Consider the following 18688-nt stretch of genomic DNA (forward strand, 5'->3'; position numbering starts at 1 on the left):
TATAGAGGTATTTATAACCTCACAGAAATTCAAGCGTATCTCCTCTTTCCTTAGTACTTCAGTATCCCACTTCTTTTCGCTCTGATTCTTTCTGACTAGCTTCTTAAACTTGAGCCAACTCTTAATCACTACTAAATTTTGATCTTAGTCTGTATCTGCTCCTGGGTACGCCTTACAATCCAGTACCTGATTTCGGAGTTTCTGGCAGACCATGATGTAATCTAACTAAAATCTTTGTGTATCTCCCGGCCTTTTCCAAGTATACCTCCTCCTCCTCATGTGATTCTTGAACAGGGTACTATTACTAGCTATTACTAGCTGAAATTAATAGCAAAACTCAATAAGTCTTTCTCCTCCCCTCACAAGCCCATATTCTCCCGTAACCCTTTCTGCTACACCCACCCCTAAAACAGCATTCCAATCCCTAATTATTACGTTTTCATCCCCCGTTACCTACGGAACTAGCCGTCCATCAACCCCATAAAAGTTCTTTGTCTTTTCATCTTCGGCCTGCGACGTCGGCATGTGCACCTGAAATATCGTTGTCGGTGTTGGTTTGCAATCGATTCTGAATAGAGCAGCCCTCTCACTAAACTCTTCACAGTAACTCACTCTCCTGCCCACCTTCCTATTTATAACGAGTGCTACTCCCGTTATACCATTATCTACTGCTGTTGATATTACCCGATACTCATCTGCCAAACGACATCCTGGTCAGTTTTGATGTTGTTTCGTTATTTACGAAAGTGCCACTCAGCGACGCTCTGGAGCACATCGGTTCCATGTTCCCGCAAGACATCAAAAAGCTCTTCCATGCATGTCTCACCACGAGCTATTTCACGTGGAATGGCGATTTCTACGAACAGCTGGAAGGCGTCGCCATGGGTAGTCCTCTCAGTCCAGTGGTGGCCAACTTCTTCATGGAACAATTCGAAGCACAGGCACTTGACTCGGCGACTTGCAAACCTAAGGTGTGGTACAGGTACGTCCATGATACTTTCGTGGTGTGGAGCCATGGTGAAGAACAGCGCGGTGAATTCCTGAGACACTTGAACAGCCTCCATGCCAACATAACATTTACCATGGAAGTAGAAAAGGACAAGAAACTGCCATTTCTAGATGTGCTGGTCACAAGGGACAGTGAAAACCTGGGACACAGCGTGTATCGAAAACCGATACACACGGACCGATACCTGCACAAACTGTCAAACCACCACCCGAGCCAGAAAAGAGGCATGATTAGTACGCTCGTAACGAGAGCAGGACGAATATGTGAGCCTCAACACCTCAAACGAGAAATGCGACACCTGGAAACTGTTCTGAGGAGCAATGGGTACTCCACAAATTACATTAGAAGTGTAACAGAGCCAAACACTCGGCGAAGTAAGGAACCAGAAAAAGAAACGTCGGGTACGGCCTTTCTGCCATACATTCCCAGAGTGACGGACAGAATCGGCCGTATATTGCGCCAACACGGCGTAAAGACGATTTTAAGACCGACGAGGAAGATCAAAGAGTGTCTTAGATCGGCGAAGGAGAAAAGAGACCCACTTGCAATGTCGGGAATATACCGTATACCTTGCACATGCGGAAAAGTTTATGTCAGAATGACTGGACGATCCATTAACACCAGGATCAAAGAGCATAAGCGACATTGCAGGTTGGGGCAGGTGGAGTAATCGGCCGTGGCAGAGCACGCACTGAATGAGACCGACCACGTAATAAAATTCGCCGACACGGAAGTTCTGGCTGTAGAGAAGCACTATCACACGCGCTTGTTCAGAGAAGCTGTAGACATCCAAAAACACGCGAACAGTTTCAACAAGAAAGAGGAAAGCCTTAAGGTAAACGGATCCTGGCTTCCCGTACTGCAGCGAACGACCGTCGCAGGTAGCAAGAGGAGAACCGCACCGGAAATGACCGCGGAGAAGCCCTCGGACGTTGGCGCGCCAGGTACATATAGTCTGCGGCCGCGAGCTCGCCTCCAGTTCACCACCGGCAATGGAGGGTGAAGCTTTGACAATGCCAGCCACTCGTGCTGGCGAAACGTCAGAAAAATCATTAGATGAACGTCGGCCGAAGAACCCGAGACAGAAGCCAATAGGCAGTTTGTCACGTTGATGTTTTGGCGACCAAATTCGCATGATCTGAGGCCGAGGGAGAACTTCTGGAACTGTTTTGGGGGCCGGCTCTGTACCCACAAACAGCGGGCCTGTAATTTACTGGAACTTTTTGACCTCTGCGTAGCCAACTGCTGCCAGATACCTCCGGAGACATATAGAGGACTTCCGTGCCCCGCGCCACGCAGAATCACTGCTGCGATATGACCCTCCGGCGCGTAACAAGGTGAGAGCTTAGAAATTTGTGTGACGTGTTAGGTAGGCTAATGAAGTAAGATTCCACAACAACTGAGCCCAACGCAAGCGTGGACGCACAACACGATGGGAAGGTTGTCACAGCCCCTCTTACCCATATTTCACCCATACTTTTCACTCGTCTGCGATGGAGGTCAGAATTGCGAAGCCCACCGGTTTTCTTATTAGTGACTGACGAAAATATTTCAGACACACAGCCGCTCATAATATAAACGTAAAGACCTTGGGCGGGGGGGGGGGGGGGGAGTGATATAAAATGCGTCAGCACACCCAGCCGTTTCCTTGGGACTTTGATTCACCTCCATTTAGTGGTCGAAAACGACAGTTTACAGTGCGATGAGCAAAACATAAATTTTCTTGGCAACCTTTGACACTGCTGACGCCCTCGGTCGTTTCAACCCTTCTGTACAGACACTGTGGGGCAGCATCCCCATCGAACTTGACTGTGTCCCTTTGGAGTGCAGCGCGACCGCAACTTTTGCTCTTGTGTACAGGCTGGGCCCAGTAGCGTCGTTTCAAAATCTTCTGACGAAATTTGAAAACGGTCTGAAGCAGCAAATGGTCCTTATGCTTTTCCAGTGCTCCTGTTTTATGCTGCCTGTGACATCACCGAGGAAAGGTACGACACTGACACATCATACAAGAATAAAATGGCAAAGGGTCTCTCTAAGACCTCCCAGTGCGGCAAAACAGTCGGTGGCACCCACCTATATACATAAAGGATTTTAAAAGTGTTCCTTTACAGAGGAAACCTGTTATTTCCACCACTGTAATAAGAAAACCGCGTGAGCGTCGCGGTTCTAACCCTCATAGCAGAAGAGTGAAAAGAAGAGGTGCAGTGTGGGTGAGTGGGTCTGTGACAACATTCCCCTCGTGTGACACGTCAACGGTGGTGTTGGGCAGAATTGTTGTGAAATCTGGTACCAATGTGACATCACGATCCCACTTACCACGTCACACTAACTTCTCTTCGCATGTTTGAAGGGCGCCGAACACGAAATTTATTTCCAAGGCCCACCGCTTTTGCACCATTACAGGGCAAAGTTGTAGGCACATTTGAGTCAACTGTCAACTTTGTTCGTTGGAATGGAAGACAGTTACGATATTTCGAAAAAGTGATCCTTTAATTCTGTTGTGCAGTGTACGTATGGGAATTGGATATGCTTTCTAATCACCTTTTCCCCCCACCTCCTACGCCTCGCCCCACTCTCTGTCCACATCCTTCTACCACCCATCTCTCTCCTGCCACCCATCTCTCTCTGTGTCCTCTCACCTCTTTCTTTCACTCTCTCTGTTAATTTACTCCCTCCCCCTTTATCCACCTTCTGTCCTGCCCCTCTCACTAATCTTGATTGAGCCTCGTTACTGTCAACAAATCCTTGAATGGGAGCTGAAGTAGCTCAAAATGAATGGGTAGATCATGGATGGAGTCACTGCTATGTAGGGTGTGAGAGGTACCTCTCCTTCTGCTGGAAAGGTCAGAAGAGCAGCTTCAACGGCAATATCTCGCATAGTTTTAACAGATAGCCGTAAGTGTAGGTTTCCAGTTGAAACTTCCTGGCAGATTAAAACTGTGTGCCCGACCGAGACTCGAACTCGGGAACTTGGCCTTTCGCGGGCAAGGGCTCTACCAACTGAGCGACCCAAGCACGACTCACGCCCGGTCCTCACAGCTTCAGTTCTGCCAGTATATCGTCTCCTACCGTCCAAACTATACAGAAGCTCTCCTGCGGCGTGAGTCGTGCTTCGGTAGCTCAGATGGTAGAGCACTTGCCCGCGAAAGGCAAAGGTCCCGAGTTCGAGTCTCTGTCGGGCACACAGTTTTAATCTGCCAGGAAGTTTCATATCAGCGCACACTCCGCTGCGGAGTGAAAATCTCATTCTGGAGGTTTCCAGTTTCCTGTGAAAACGGGGTACGATGAAGAAAAAAAAAATAGCGCGTGGTTGCAAATATTATATACAAGGAAATGGGAGATATAATTAACCTAATGGTTGGCGTTAAAACTGACTGCGAGAAAGAAAACGAAACCTCTCATCTTTACAGCACACAATAGCACTCATAGTCAGTTTTAACAGAAAACTTGGACATTGTTGTTTAAAAACATATATAGCACAAGTATCATGTAAAGAGAATGGTTCAAATGGCTCTGAGCACTATGGGACTAAACATCTGTTGTCATCAGTCCCCTAGAAGTGAGACCTACTTAAACCTAACTAACCTAAGGACATCACACACATCCATGCCCGAGGCAGGATTCGAACCTGCGACCGTAGCCGTCGCGCGGTTCCGATCATGTAAAGATATAAGTCTGTCAAGAAATTTCAGAGATTTTTGCTAACTGTTCTTTCCTATTATATACATATCTGTGTATCTATCCACCCAAATTTTGACTAGAGTATTACGTAAAAATACGAAGCAAATCGGTCAAGAAATTTTCGAGATTTTTATTAACTACATTTCTCCTTTATACAGTATATCTATATGCAGGTGAACAGTATTTCTAACTAGAACTGGAGGACAAAAGGTCCTGTGAGCATGTGCCCATAAATGCATCGTTGTCACGGTAGATGGCGCTAACGAACGAAAATTCCTCTGGCGACGCGCAGTGTGATCTTCGTGTGTTGAAGTCTATGTGATCGACTTAGCGTACTGCAAGCAGCAGAATGGCCCGGTATTCATACCGGAAACAAGCCGAGATGGTGTCTGTGTACGGCCAATCAAATGGAAACGGTCGAGAGGCAACACAGCTATATCAAAACAAGTACCCCCACAGACACCAACCACATCACACAACATTTAAAGTCCATTTTGCGTGTTTGTGTGACATGGGTCCTTCCAGACAGTCGAAAGTTCAGGGAGGAGGCGGCCTATGCGTACACCAGATTTGGAGGACCGGGTACTACTGGATACTGGGACGAACTATAGTACAAGCTCCAGGCAAGTGGCCCGCCAACATGGTGTCAACTGAAATACGGTTATCCTGCGTCACAACCTACAATGAGTGCAAGGATTATCGGCACCAAATTTCTCTCTACAGGAAAGATTTTGTCTATGGTTGCTGCACCAGAGCGTCACAATTATGAGATTTCTGTCATCAGTCATCTTTAGCGATGAGACAACCTTTACCAGAACTTGCATCATCATTCTGCATAATCGTCATCTGTGGACTGCAGACAATTCTCGGGAGAATGGTTGAGGCATCTCATCATCATCGGTTCAGCATCAGTATGTGGGCAGGGGTTCTTGGCGACCCATACTTGGACCGTTATTATTCCACAACGCATTACGGTTGGCCAATGCCTCAACAACGTTTTCCCTGCACGTTGAGTTGGATGCGAAGGCCCTGCAGCACGGCCTCCTACGTCACCAGACTGGAACCCCCCGGATTTTTATTCTGTGGGCACCTGAAAAGCGTTGTGTATGCTGAACCAGTTCCTGATGTGCAAATACTTCAACAACGTATTCACGACGCCTGTCACGCTATTCGGAGAGGGTCTTTTGCTGCTAACTGAAGTATCTTGTTTTTTATCGCCATTGTTTCTTGAATTATGATCGCCTGAATTCCGAATAATAGTTATACATTCCTTCAGTACACATTTCTGCACTTTTACAAAGTGCATGCATCAATCTTTAATTTGTCTTTTTTCAACACCTGATAGAAATCATTTCATTATTCTAGTTCCATTTGAAAAGTTTAACATGCAATGTAATAATTCGACGGCTAGAAAGCTAGAGATGACGTATTTCACTATAGTGGAATAGATTAATGATTAATTAAAATTAAAAAAGTAAATAAAGATAATCTTGTTCTAATTAGTTTCGCTGTAAGATAATCTCAACAATAGCATTTAATTTTATATTAATGTAGTGTCAACTTACTTGATTCTTTATTTATGCGTAAAGAAAACCTTAAATTTACTGTTTGTTCTAATTTCTCAGGAGATGTCCATCGACGCAGTTCTTTGACGTCTGCGACGGCCGTAGTTTGAATTGCTGGTACCACCTGAGTTCAAAAATAAAGGTAATTAGTTCACTATTCTCATTTTATGCAATCAATACGTTGCACGCCCTCGTTTCACGCAAAGTGAGCGGCTCCATTGGCTTTTCTCGTGCTGGGACTATCCTCAAGACATCACACGACTTCGAAACGGAGAACTGTACAACCGTGCATCTGCACGTAAGCCTGGTTTAGGTCAGAGCACAGAGCGAACGGGAATGGAAAGCTAAAGTTAAGTATTTCACTGCCTGTCAGCGGTGTGGGGACTGGAAATAAGCAGTAAAATTAGGAATCCAAGAATTATCCTAAAGCTGCACAACAAACGCACATGCGCAGTTACATTAGGCGACCCCACACTGACGCGATTTCTTGGCGAGCGAATTTCGTCCAACCAAGACCAGACTCTCCCATTACACTGGCCAACAGCATTTAGTTCCTGAAATCAGATTCTACTTATTTGGTGACACGTCACCATCTATCGAACGAAATTATTCTCAATACTGCACTCTCATGGGACTTAAATTAATTATTCGGCAGATGTAATTGTTTGAAAACAGTAGCATGATTCACTAGGAATTCTCATGCATGACCTTCATTTCAGAAGTCCATCTGCAACAAATGATGAAAGTTTAGCAACATTCTTCATTAGTCACGCCGAAATACCTTGCACCCTCTGTTTTTCTGGTTTTCGTCCACTTCGAACTGTAAGTCTCTGTAGAATGCGCAACAGATATAAAACTATCGACATAAATAACTGATAATGTCATGTGACATATGTGAAATACTGTATAACTAACTTATTATCAAATTAATACCCTTCGCCTAATTTACAGCACACCATGAACTTCCGTATCATATGCATTTCATACAGCTATTATTCAACGAAGATATCATTGCTTTTTCTTTCTCCACCAACGTAATTTTATCATTGCAAATTTATTTCCCTGGTTTTCTGGAGAACAAAACCGTAATTTTCTAAAATTCTTATACGCATTGCTTCTTCAAGTCACTACAAAATTTTCTGTTTTCAGTGCCAGTTTCGAGTGTTACTTCGTTTTCAGATCAGATATATCGTTACGAGGCTAACACATCGATACACTCGTAATGAGATATCTTGTCTTAAGATGGAGTAGCTCCTGATATCGGCCATTAAAATAGAACGTCTTGCGTGGCCTTAACAGAACAAAGAGTATCACTATCAAAGTAATTTAAGTTCTAACTTTAGTACTGATGACAGTTAATATTCGTGCTTGTGAACTTCTTTTATTGGTTCTTTAGCTGGTTAACTGGTTTAATTTCCTGACAGTCAGTTGGTTCAGAGTCCGTTGCGTACAGTGCTTCGACGATTTCCACAGAAATGCCTCTGTCTTATTTAAATATTCGGTATGCGACTCAGTGATTTATTGGAAGTATCCTCACGAAGTGTAGTCCACCCACAAACTAGTAGCTTACAAAATATGCGTCCACCTATACGTGAATATTTCTCGCTATCCTGGGGCTCTCCCACATGGACTGGTTGAGGAACAGAAAATATTCAAAGAGTATCAGCGTGTTTCGATACAGGTTCATTTGGAAAGCGACAAATGCGGCAATAGAGGTATCGTGATTCACGCTGTTGTTTACTGTTAAAATTATGAGTTCTATCAGTACATGCTTCCTCCTACACCATGCGATAAAAAGTTTCCGGACATCTGGCTGAAAATGACTTAACAAGTTCGTGGCGCCCTCCATCGGTAATGCTGTAATTCAATATAGTGTTAGCCCACCATTAGCCTTGATGACAGCTTCCACTCTCGCAGGCATACGTTCAATCAGGTGCTGCAAGGTTTCTTGGCGAATGGCAGACCATTCTTCACAGAGAGTGCACTAAGGAGAGGTATCGATGTCAGTCGGTGAGGCCTGGCACGAAGTCCACGTTCCAAAACACCCCAAAGGTGTTGTTCTATGGGATTCAGGTCAGGACTCTGTGCAGGCCAGTCCGTTACAGGTATGTTATTGTCGTGTAACCACTAACACAGGCCGAGCATTATGAACAGGTGCTCGATCGTGTTGAAAGATGCAATCGCCATCCCCGAATTGCTCTTCAACAGTGGGAAGCAAGAAGGTGCTTAAAACATCAGCGTAGGCCTGTGCTGTGATAGCGCCACGCAAAACAATAAGGGTGGAATCCCCCTCCATGAAAAACACGACCACACCATAACACCACCACCTCCGAATTTTACTGTTAGTACTGCTCACGCTGGTATATGACGTTCACCGGGCATTCGTCATACCCACACCCCGCTATCGGATCGCCACATTCTGTACTGTGATTCGTCACTCCACACAACGTTTTTCCACTTTTGAATCGTCCAATGTTTATGCTCCTTACACCAAGCAAGAAGTCGTTTGCATATATCGGCGTGATGTGTGGCTTATGAGTAGCTGTTCTACCATGAAATTCAGGTTTTCTCACCTCCCGCCTAAATGTCATAGTGCTTGCAGTGGACCCTGATGCAGTTTCGAATTCCCGTGTGATGGTCTGGATAAATGTCTGCCTGTTACACATTACGACCCTCTTCAGCTGTCGGTGGTCTCAGTCAGTCAACAGACGAGGTCGTCCTGTATGCTTTTGTGCTGTACGTGTCCCTTCACGTATCCACTTCACTATCACTTCGGAAACAGTGGACCTAGAGATTTTTAGGAGTGTGGAAGTCTCACGTACAGCCGTATGACTCAAGTGACACCCAATCACCTGACCACGTTCGAAGTCCGTGAGTTCCACGGAGCGCCCCATTCTGGTCTCTCACGATGTCTAATGACTACTGAGGTCGCTGATATGGAGTACCTGGCAGTAGGCGACAGTACCATGCACCTAACGTCAAAAAGTATGTTTTTGGGAGTGTCCGGATACTTTTGATCACACTTTTTAGGTACACACTGATGGAAAAAACGTATTACCAAAAAGTAATTAGTGTAGATATGCGAAAGCTGAAATACATTTCATTAGGTAACATATTTAAGTGATTAACACAGCAAGATAACAGATTAATGCAAGCATGAGATATGCCGATTTAAATGTGAAATACTGTTATGTTAAAAACCGGTCTAACGGCTAGAATATTAAATAGAAGCACGCAAACATGCTTGCATAGCGTTGAACAGGTACGGGATGGCCGTTTGTGGGATGGAGTCCGATGCCCGCTGCACTGGGTCGGAATTTTAACGGTAAACCACAGTGTGGATGACGATGGAGTTGTCGTCCGATGATTTCCCATACGTGCTCGATTGGAGACAAATCTGGTGAACGAGCAGGGCAAGGTAACATCGACAATCTGTAGAGCATGTTAGGTTACAACAGCGGTATGTTCTAAAACACCCCCTGGATTGCTATTCATGATTGGCAGCACAACAGATCGAATCACCAGACTCACGTACAAATTTGCAGTCAGGATGCGTGGGATAGGCATGGGAGACCATAACTCCAGGTATAGGTCAGTGCGTCTAACATGCAGACAGGTTGCTTGCACGTCCTCAATTGGCCTCCTTCTAACCGACACATGGCCAACTCCAGAACCGAGGCAGAGCCAGCTTTCGTCAGCTCTCCAATGAACCCTCGCTTGACACCACTGAAGTCGTGGTGGTTTGTGTTGAGTGTAATGCACGCTGACAGGAGTCTGACTCGGAACTGCCTTTGAAGTAACCGTTTTTATCCTTACTGTATATCGCAAAAAGGCCATGCAGGTACAATTAGAGAGGTTTGAGGTCCCATATACCATTACCGATGACCGTTCTTCCATTGGACTGTTCGCTACGGTGTTGGAACACAGGGGTTGGGGGAAAAGTAACAGTGGCAGAAAAACTAGCCACCACCACTATGTGACTTGTGGAATATAGACATACTAGATGTCTAAAACTTGACACATTCTTAAGATATGAGTTTGGTTTTTCGTGGATGGTTTTACCTTGCGGCTCCAGTACGTCTCCAGAGCAGGCAGCAGTACATCTACAGGATTCAGTAACACCTGATTGCGTTACAGGGTATGGTAACAGCTGTGTGCCTTACAGGATTTGGTAACGCCGGCCTGCATTACAGGACATTACAGGATTCAGTAACACCTTCCTCCATGACAGGATACAGTTATGCTTGCATGCATTACAGGGTTTGGTAACGCCTGTATACATTATAGTATTCTGTAATGATTGCCTGCATTGCAGGATGGGGTAACCCATGTCTGTATTACAGTATTTGGTAACGCCTCTCTGCAATACATTATTTGTTAACGCCTATCTGCATTACAGGTTAGGGTAACACCTGTCTGCATTATAGTGTTCGGTAATGCTTGTTTGCATTACAGGATGGGATAATGCGTCTGTGCATTACAGTGTTTGATAATACCTGCCTCCATTAGATGATATGGTAATGGCTGCATACGTTGGAGGATTTTGTAATGCCTGCCTGCATTACAGGATATACACTCCTGGAAATGGAAAAAAGAACACATTGACACCGGTGTGTCAGACCCACCATACTTGCTCCGGACACTGCGAGAGGGCTGTACAAGCAATGATCACACGCACGGCACAGCGGACACACCAGGAACCGCGGTGTTGGCCGTCGAATGGCGCTAGCTGCGCAGCATTTGTGCACCGCCGCCGTCAGTGTCAGCCAGTTTGCCGTGGCATACGGAGCTCCATCGCAGTCTTTAACAATGGTAGCATGCCGCGACAGCGTGGACGTGAACCGTATGTGCAGTTGACGGACTTTGAGCGAGGGCGTATAGTGAGCATGCGGGAGGCCGGGTGGACGTACCGCCGAATTGCTCAACACGTGGGGCGTGAGGTGTCCACAGTACATCGATGTTGTCGCCAGTGGTCGGCGGAAGGTGCACGTGCCCGTCGACCTGGGACCGGACCGCAGCGACGCACGGATGAACGCCAAGACCGTAGGATCCTACGCAGTGCCGTAGGGGACTGCACCGCCACTTCCCAGCAAATTAGGGACACTGTTGCTCCTGGGGTATCGGCGAGGACCATTCTCAACCGTCTCCATGAAGCTGGGCTACAGTCCCGCACACCGTTAGGCCGTCTTCCGCTCACGCCCCAACATCGTGCAGCCCGCCTCCAGTGGTGTCGCGACAGGCGTGAATGGAGGGACGAATGGAGACGTGTCGTCTTCAGCGATGAGAGTCTCTTCTGCCTTGGTGCCAATGATGGTCGTATGCGTGTTTGGCGCCGTGCAGGTGAGCGCCACAATCATGACTGCATACGACCGAGGCACACAGGGCCAACACCCGGCATCATGGTGTGGGGAGCGATCTCCTACACTGGCCGTACACCACTGGTGATCGTCGAGGGGACACTGAATAGTGCACGGTACATCCAAACCGTCATCGAACCCATCGTTCTACCATTCCTAGACCGGCAAGGGAACTTGCTGTTCCAACAGGACAATGCACGTCCGCATGTATCCCGTGCCACCCAACGTGCTCTAGAAGGTGTAAGTCAACTACCCTGGCCAGCAAGATCTCCGGATGTGTCCCCCATTGAGCATGTTTGGGACTGGATGAAGCGTCGTCTCACGCGGTCTGCACGTCCAGCACGAACGCTGGTCCAACTGAGGCGCCAGGTGGAAATGGCATGGCAAGCCGTTCCACAGGACTACATCCAGCATCTCTACGATCGTCTCCATGGGAGAATAGCAGCCTGCATTGCTGCGAAAGGTGGATATACACTGTACTAGTGCCGACATTGTGCATGCTCTGTTGCCTGTGTCTATGTGCCTGTGGTTCTGTCAGTGTGATCAAGTGATGTATCTGACCCCAGGAATGTGTCAATAAAGTTTCCCCTTCCTGGGACAATGAATTCACGGTGTTCTTATTTCAATTTCCAGGAGTGTAGTAACATCAGTGTGCATTACAGTGTTTGGTAACACCTGCCTGCACTACAGGATTCAGTAATGCCTTTTTGCATTACAGGATACAGTTATGCCTGTGTCCATTGCAGGATTTGGTAATGCCTGTCTCCATTACAGTATTTGGTAACATATGTCACAATTACAGAATAAAGTAAGACCTGCCTGCAATAAAGGATTCAGTAATTCCTGCCTCCATTACAGGATACAGTAACAGATGCATGCATTACAGGATTTGGTAATGCCTGTCTGAGTTACAGGATATGATAACACCTACATCCATTACAGGATTTGGTAGTGCCTGCCTGGATTACAGGATTCAGTAATCCCTTCCTGCATTACAGGATACAGGTATTCCTGCATGCATTACACTGTTTGGTAACGTCTGTCAGCATTACTGTATTTGGTAACACCTGTCTGCATTATAGAATTTAGTAATGCCTGCTGCATTACAGGATATGGTAAATCTCTATGAATTACACAGTTAGGTAACACCTGCTTGCATTACAGGATTCAGTATTGCCATCCTGTATTACAGGATACAGTTATTTCTGCATGCATTACAGGGTTTACTAACACCTGTTTGCATTACAATATTCGGTAATCCCTTCTACATTTCAGTATTCAATAACGCTTACTGCATTAGAGGATACAGTAACGCCTCTGTGCATTATTGGATTTGGTGACATCTGCATGCATTACAGGATATGGTAACACCTGCATGCATTAAAGGATTCAGTAATGCATTCCTCTTTGTGTTGCAGTATTTTCTAACGCCTGTCTGCATTAAAGTATTTGGTAATGCCTGTCTGCATTACAGGGTAGGGTAATGCCTGCCTTCATTACAGGGTTCGGTAACGCCTCCTTTCATTACAGGATCCTGTAACAGCTCCATGCATTACAGCCATCTCGTGAATATCAGTATCTAATATTGCGCGAGTGTGTTTTATTTGACTTTATTGTGTGTGGTAAGAAAATTCCAGAGTGGTGCGACATGCTGAGATGGACCATTCCCTTGTATGTCGTCACACTGAGATTACAATTTTCCTTGTGAGAGAACACATGAAGAAACCCAGTCCGATGTGAAGGAACAACCACCCCAAATAGCAGCGCAAAGGGAAAAGACCCACTAATAATGATTTATAAGAAATAAACCATTGAAACCAATTAAGGAGCAACAGGTGACAAACACTCTGAAGGAAACTTTAATGGCAGGACCGGTTGCGGACTACCACGCGCACCTTCAGACGGCTACGCTTGTTTTACTACAGCGATTTGTTTGTCGGCATCGTGTCACTGGGTCCCGTAGTTTTCCCTCGTGTGCAGAGAACAAGTTGCAGGAGCGGACAGAATGCTGCTGGCTAATGTGTTACTGTAATTAAACTAGTGTAGCCATCTGAAGATGAATACGGTAGTCCGAAACAGGTCACGGCAGTAAAATAAAGTTTTCTTGAAAGTCCTTGTGGCTTCTTAAATTGCGTCCTACATCAACAATCCTTAACTGAAGTGCAGCTGCGGAATTCATCAGGATAAATCACGTAAAAAATAAAATTCTCACCAAATTGCAAAGTATCGTTACTTCTGAACTAAAGAAAAGAAAAAATAACTTTCATGCAAAAACGACAATATCACACATCCTGTCAACTGAGATTAAGGGGAAATGTATGGTATGTATGCATGACAATGATCCTGATTAGGTATCGATAATTGCCGGCAAGGTAGCTCAGCGTGTTCGGTCAGAGGGTTAGATGCCCTCTGTAATAAAAAAAAATTGAACAACGACGAACTTAAACGGGTGTCTCCCGACGTCCGCCCCGAGCAAATGCAAAGGAAGAAACCGAACAAAATGAGGTTTAAAAAAAGAAAAAAGAAAGATGGATAGAGCGTCTGTCATGTAAGCAGGAGATCCCGGTTCGAGTGCCGGTCGGGGCACACATTGCCGGCACATAACTGGTTGGCCTCTGTAATAAAAAAACTGAGTGGAAGGATCAACAAACGAACTTGAACGGATGTCATGAGACGACCGCAACGACAAAAAAAAAAGTAGAGCACTTGCCCGCGAAAGGCAAAGGTCATGAGTACGAGTCTCGGTCCGGCACACAGTTTTAATCTGCCAGGAAGTTCCAGTAAGAAATTACGTTGTGTCAGAACCGAAGCTACTACAGATTCAGGAGTGAAACTAGTTGTTGAACTCAAATTACAGCTTGCAACTTTCAGCTGCTGTTATCTTAATTTCGTAACGCTTGCTGAAGATTGAAACGTTACCCTATTTTCAAACAGTACACAGACCAGATTTTGCATTTTACATTGTACTCAACAATGATTTACGTATACTTCACATTTTTCATGTGGCCATTTCGTCTTAGCTTTCCTGCACGTCCTATTTATTTCATTCTTCAGCGACTTGTATTTCAGTATTCCTGAATTCCCCTGAACATTTTGTACTTCATTCATCGATCAACTGAAGTATTTCTTACCAATTGTTTCTTCGCAGTTACCTTCTTTGTACCTATGTTTTTCTTTCCAACTTCTGTGATTGCCCTTTTAGAGATGTCCATTCTTCTTCAACGGTACTGCTTACTGAGCTATTCCATATTGCTGTATCTATAGTCTTAGAGAACTTCAAGCGTGTCTCGTCATTCCTTAGAACTTTTGTATCCCACTTCTTTGCGCATTGATTCTTCCTGACTAATCTCGTAAACATCAGCCTACTCTTCACCTCTAGTACATTGTGGTCTGAGTCTATATCTGTTCCTGGGTACGCCTTGCAATCCAGTATCTGATTTCGGAGTCTCTGTCTGACCATGTTGTAATCTAACTGAAATCTTCACGTATCACCCGGCCTTTTCCAAGTATACCTCCTCGTCTTGTGATTCTTGAACAGAATATTCGCTATTACTAGCTCAAATTTATTACAGATCTCAGTTACTCTTTCTCCTGGCTCATTTCTTCTCCGAAGCCCATATTCTCCTGTAACGTTTCCTTCTACTCCTTCCCCTACAACTGCATTCCAGTTCCCCAGTCCTACTAAGCCAGTGTTGATTATTAATCAAAATTTAAGCGGTTGCAGGTATTGATCCTGGAATCGAGGACGTTTTGTTTACTAATCAAAGACGCCCCCCCCCCCCCCCTCCGCCCTAGACCGCGGGTACGTACCTACAAAACAGAAATAGTGTGAGCCCTTATCGTGCTGCTACATATACAAGTATTTATGTCTCTTCATTCATTTCTATGATTCTGTCAGAGCACCAATCTATGCCACGAATATATAAATGGTTGGATCCTGCCTTCGCTACAAAACAAAGTTCTTGCTGGTTCTTCTCAAGCGGTTTGTATTTCTACTCGTGTGGGGGATAAAAGCAGATTTTTCTTCCAGTTCAAAAATTTAGAGCTGAGCACTTACATATTTCTCTCAGAAATGAAGGTGAAATTAAACTACTGTGCTTAATAATATTCGTACTTTTCTATATGTTCTGAACTGTTAGCCCTTATTGGCATCAAAAGTAATACAATCGCTGAAAATCATATGGATTACGTATATTCATGCAAATCAAAAGAAAAATCTACTTGTGAACCATTCCTTTAACGGTGTCCTTTGTCCAGTCATCTTGATCAATCTGCAGTAAAATACTTTGCGAGATCTGTGCCCATAGATTCCGGATGTCTCTATTAGTTAACCTGATCAACAGTGACCATTATACTATGTTGCCTGACAGTTACAAGTACATTTCCTGGCTTCTTATCTGCTAGTCACAAATTTATGCTAGCCGAATTTCCTTTTCATAATCCAGCATCACTTGCCACATAAGTGTATTAATTTTTCGTTTTACTTAAGTACTGTGTATAATATAGAATAGCGCCAGTATCTTTGTGTAGGTATCAAAGATGGAACAGCACCAGTATATTTGTGTTGTCATTTCGTTCTTTAATCTTGAGCTGGGACCTTACTTTCTTCTTATTGTGTTTGGTCATAGTATTACCTACACAAGCATTGTCTCTGCTGTAAGTTTTTTTTTACGCTTTCCTACTGGAAGTACTTCATGTCGCGAAGTGAGTACAAACCCTTTCAACTTCCCGCACTGTGGGTAATTGAATAAACAGCTTCCATCATGTCACAATCCGAAAAGGACTGATATATATCAGTTGCCATCTCTTTTTTAACAGTGATGGTTTACAGTGGGTCTTTAGGAGTACCCTTTCTCCTACAGAGAACTGATTAACCCTACGGAGATGCTTTGTCATAATGAGTCTTTTGCATCTTGGCACTTCCTGTTAAAGATATTAATACTTGCCTTATCTTTTCCTCAAGGGATACTTCCTCCCTTGGCATACGCGTAATCGGTGTAACCCATTTGTTCCTTTCCTTGTTTTTGTTATTAGATCTGATAATGTATATGGCGTGTTATAGAACGGAATGTTGTTAACGATCTGCTCAAACACGCCTAGATTGATGTATTGGTAGCCACCGAATGTGAATTATCGGCGACCTGGATTATATTCATCGTTGGATCGCGATTTCCGCATGGGTGCACCCCATTCGGATTCGGAGCCCGATTCGATTGCTGGTCAGTGTTTCTCCCCTGATTAAATTGTGACTGCTTTCCCTAGCGGTATTGGCACCGTGGATTCCTAGCGGTATTACCACTGTGGATTCTGAAAATTCCTATTCGTACTGTAATGTGGGTGACTATTTGCGGTGGTCGCTACCGGCATCTATTGTTCTGATCGTTCCAGTTGCCGTCGCTGTGGTTCGAATGGCCTGCCTTCATCCGTACGCCTCCTCTCACGATTCGGAGCGCTGCCGCCGGCGGTGCCGGCCACTGACATCGCAACAGCCTGCTGTGTGTCAGCAGTCGCTCGCTCGTCGTTGGTGCCAATATACTGCGGCCTGGTGGACGTAGCCTACATTCCGTCCCTACCATTACGATACTCATTCTGGTTATTATTGTTATTGCTAGCCTTCATATCTTCGTTTATAACGTCAATAGAATCGAGGACCGACAACAAGTGTTCTACATTCATTTCTGGGACCTCTAATGTGAAATGTGCGTCTTCCTTTCACAATTTGTAGAACATCACTGAGAGCCACGAGTTTATCCCAGAAACGAATCTTATTTCTGTATTTCTCGAAACATTTTCTTTTCGATCCCTGCCTGATGTTGTATGGCCCTTCCTGCACACAGCGCATGCTACATTTCGCAAGGAATGCGTTTTCAAATTGAGCTAATGTGTGACAGCTCTCTGCCGTCTCGCATTCCCAAAGTGCGGCCTCATCTTGTATAAAACCTAATACATACTGCATCTTTCGGTGTTCAGTCCAAACTGTAGACAACACGTTTCTAAAAGATTTTACAAAAAAAAAAAAAAAAAAAAACTGGACGAACGGATTTCTTTTCTGAGTTTAGCACCTAGAATTGTCGGTTTTTTTAGATGACTTTCTTTTAGTATAATTAATGAAAGTGTGGTGTCTGCCCCAACATTTCGTGTAAGTGTTTTCAGGTACTATATTTGTGCTAGTTACTGTTCTTTGTGCAGATACCTATGCATGAGAAACTGGGCTATGACATTCACCATTACTCTTACCTGTACAGCTGCTATTATTCCATGCTTCCTCCTTAATGTTATTCCGTTCTTCTTCTAATTTCTCCAGCTGTGTTTCTGTTTGTGTTTGCACATGATCCTGTGTAAGTGTTCTGTGTGTCTGACGTAACTCAATTTGTATCTTTAATACTGACGTATTCTGCTCCGTGTACACATCGGTAACAGTTTGTTCAACAGCGCTCTGTAATTCTGTCTCTAATCTGTTGTCGTTTAGAGTCTCTTTCTCTCGTGAAAAATCATCAACTTGTTTTTCATGTTTTGTTGCTGTCATCTACTTGTTTGCCCACGTGTTGAACTGTGGACTGTAGTGATGTGTGCTCTAACCACGTTGTATCAAAATCGTTTGTCAGCTTTCTAGTTTGTTCTGGCATGTCTTTTACTACAGTTTTCAAGGTTGAAATCTCATTAGTTATTCCTTCTAAGTCACCGCTTATCACTTCTATGACGTGATTCTCATCGACTGTTTTGAAATTGTCCTGAATCTGTATGAGATTACTAATATCGTTACTCAAAACCTCTAATGTTGCTGAAGTGTTGTCAAGTCTTTGATTGTTTTCATCGAGTTTTTGGTTTAGTAAAGCTTCTATCTTTTGATGTAGTTGTGCAAAAGGGTGAGGTGCAGGTGTGCTACTTCGGAACTAGTACTGCTCAGCGTCTGTGACATTGCGTCACTTGGTAGCACGGCAACATCGCTACCGTTACCCTGAACGTTCTCTGGTATATTATCTAAAGTGTTGTCTTCCTCTGAACTTTCCATACTTGCTGTTTAAAACTTAGTTTTAACCGCCGGCCGCTGTGGCCGAGTGGTTCTAGGCGCTTCA

At 44.6% G+C, this 18688-nt stretch overlaps 1 protein-coding gene across 1 annotated transcript in view; it reads left to right on the forward strand.

Moving 5' to 3' along the window:
- LOC126100261 (PI-PLC X domain-containing protein 1-like) overlaps positions 1 to 18688 on the forward strand; it is a 460495-nt gene that overhangs the window by 162697 nt on the left and 279110 nt on the right. The window contains exon 2 of the mRNA XM_049910849.1: positions 6316 to 6397. The gene's annotated coding sequence lies outside the window, so the exon portion shown is untranslated. The remainder of the gene's footprint in view (positions 1 to 6315; positions 6398 to 18688) is intronic.

This window comes from Schistocerca cancellata, chromosome 9 (assembly GCF_023864275.1).
Source record: "Schistocerca cancellata isolate TAMUIC-IGC-003103 chromosome 9, iqSchCanc2.1, whole genome shotgun sequence".
Taxonomy (NCBI): Eukaryota; Metazoa; Arthropoda; class Insecta; order Orthoptera; family Acrididae; genus Schistocerca; species Schistocerca cancellata.